The sequence below is a fragment of the Arachis ipaensis genome, chromosome B10 (assembly GCF_000816755.2).
Source record: "Arachis ipaensis cultivar K30076 chromosome B10, Araip1.1, whole genome shotgun sequence".
Classification (NCBI taxonomy): Eukaryota; Viridiplantae; Streptophyta; class Magnoliopsida; order Fabales; family Fabaceae; genus Arachis; species Arachis ipaensis.
In genome coordinates, this window is record NC_029794.2 from 104,044,960 (window position 1) to 104,047,813 (window position 2,854).

General features: G+C 36.0%; 1 protein-coding gene across 1 annotated transcript in view; it reads right to left on the reverse strand.

Moving 5' to 3' along the window:
* The window catches only part of LOC107621006, a 20,931-nt gene that overhangs the window by 905 nt on the left and 17,172 nt on the right, over positions 1–2,854 (reverse strand). The gene's annotated exons all lie outside the window — the stretch shown is intronic.

The following is a 2,854-nucleotide window of genomic DNA, read 5'->3' on the forward strand; positions in this document are numbered from 1 at the left end:
AACCGCTCTGATACCACTAAATGTAACACCCTAATTAGCCTAAGCCTTACCTCGCGTCATAAAGCAAAGGTTAACCAGAGAGTACGACAGTTCTACAGCTCATACGTATAATATAAAAGAATAATATAATATCTAGAAGTCCGATGAAAGATATAGCTCAAATATTGGATTTGAAAAGCGCAAGGCGTACTATCATAAGGCATAAGAAACATTCCCATGTTCCAATACTCAACGTCAAATCATTCTCAGCACGCCAGAAACCTAAGCCTCCGTTTTGTAATTTATCATAAAACTGTGCTCTAGAAACCTTAAGTTACATCCCCTGTTCCAATACTCAAAGTTAAGCCCATAAGTTTTAAAATGGTGTTTTAGAAGCTCACAACCATGTTGGGAAGGTAGAATAATTGAAAACAATTAAAATTTTGAAAAACAGGATGTGTGCGGCCGCACAAGGGTCTGTGCGTGCGCACACTCCTGAGAGTTTTGAAATGTGTGCGTACGCACAGGGGTATGTGTACGCACAGGTGTAAATTTTTAAAAAGATCTGTGCACTCGCACAACCTGTGCTAGCGCCCCCAACAGACTGACCTTCCCGACGTGTGCGTCCATACAGGTTGAAGTTTTTCCATAGATGTGTGCGCGCACAAGCTGTGCTAGTGCTGAGAACAGAATGCACTTCCCTGCCTGTGCGTGCGTACAGGTGTGTGCGTCCACACAGGTCGACATACTGGTAGGGGTGTGCGCCCGCACACATCAGCAAATCTTGAAATTCTGCAACTTTGCAGAATTTCAGATTTTTAACACCAACTTTGAAGGATCATAACTCCCTCTACAAAATTCCAATTTTCACAAATTTTATATCGATTTAAAGAGTTTTCAAAGATCTTTAATCATAAACAAATTTCAATCAATTTCGAAAATCGAGGCAAAAGTTATGATCGTACAAAGTTCATCAAAAACTCAATTTTACCAAACTTCATAACTTACACAATTTATTATCATACACATTCCAACCTTTACCATACCATTCCAAAACTCTATTTTTCATCAAAATGTATCTATTGTATCACAATACACTAACCTTACCATATTCTCCTTCTCATTTCCTTATTTCCACTTCCAACATCAACCATATAACAGTTATGATCAAAATCACCATCACACTCACCAATTCATAAATCATCATACTACAATTATCATAAGGAACCAACTTTCAATCCATACAATCATTCAACAACATCATATCATTAAAATTCATCACAATCAACCCAGCATTCATCAATTCATTAACATTTAACACATCAACCATCATTTTAGTTCAACCTATCTTATTGGTCACTAGCCTATGTGTCCATGAATATTATATACTACATAGAGGAAACCGAAACCATACCTTGGCCGATTCTCCTTATGCACCAAAACCCAAATTGATCACCAAATAGCTTTCAACCAATTTCCAAGCTTTCACATCCACTCCACTAAGCACAAGTAAGTTCCAAGAGTTCCCAAAGCCACAATAATCAAGCTATATACATATAAATCACCTCAAATCAACCTAGGGTCCTAATTAAACATAAATTCACAAGGGTTTAGTGGCTCTTACCATCTCCCGCAGATTTGGATGTCAAAACTCAATGCTAAACAAGGCTTAAAGCAAACCTAAACATCCAAAATCACAAAACCCGTTTAATCAAAAACCCTATATACCCAAAATTTTGAGGAGAGAAACTGAGAAGGATTCGAGATTTTCTTACCAGTTTCTTATATGGGATGTGTAGAGCTCTTCGCAAGGAACGTGTAATCGCTGACGGCACGCAAATCAGAGCTCTCTAGCTCAAGATATGAGCTTTGGAAGAAGATGATGAATAGTAACCAAAGGGTTTCTTCTTCCTCTCTTCAATTCAGCATGAGTGTTGTGTTTATGTGTGTGTGTATGCTGATTTGGTTCATTTAATGAGCCTTTTATATGTTGGGCTTGGGCCCAACTTGGGCCTGGTCCAACTCGTTAGCGTTTTTAGCCTGTTTGGCCCAACTTCGGGCCAAACCTTTAAAATTAACGCCCGGTTTTTCATTTCTAACATTTTTCTAAGGTTTTCACCGGTTTTTACTTTTTCTCATGCGGTACCGAGCAGACTTGAACCGGTTCAACTATCGATTTGCGGTTTTTCACGATTTTTCACAGAAAGCACATTTTCTGACTCAGAAAAATCTACTGAGTCCGAAAATCACCTTTAAATCCTCAAATTCTCACTCTAACTTTTCTAAATCTAATTTGGATAATTAATCACTTAATTAACCAGTTGATTAGTCGCAGTTCTTACAATTGCCATCAGAAGCAATAATTTCACATGATTAAGAGCTTATCTCCTGCATAATTCAAAATTTGTTGATAAATTAAATTAAAAAGAATTGATTATACGTAATGGCAAGTATAATATGTATTATTATAAATAAAAAATGGCAACTCCCTTTGGAGTATCTGTAGATTCAATTTGCAGACTTAAGATTTCAGAGTCATCGACTGGCATATTTTTCTATGAATTTATATAAATGTTAAAAAGATCAACTTATTAAAGTATATATAACAATATAAGATTTATGAATAAGAACTTACATCATATATCTTGTACTTAGCTGCAAAAGAGGACATCAATGATTTGTCCTCGGTCAATTTCAGTACAGTTATCTTGCAAGGTTGAAATGCATTAATATCATCTAGATTCACAGATATCTTAAACAAAAATTTTTTGCACTACTTAAATGAGTTGATCTCAGCTAGAAACACGCTTTTGTTAACACCCTGGTCAAAATTAAAAAAAAAGTTATATAGCATAAAATGAGATAAAGAAGACTA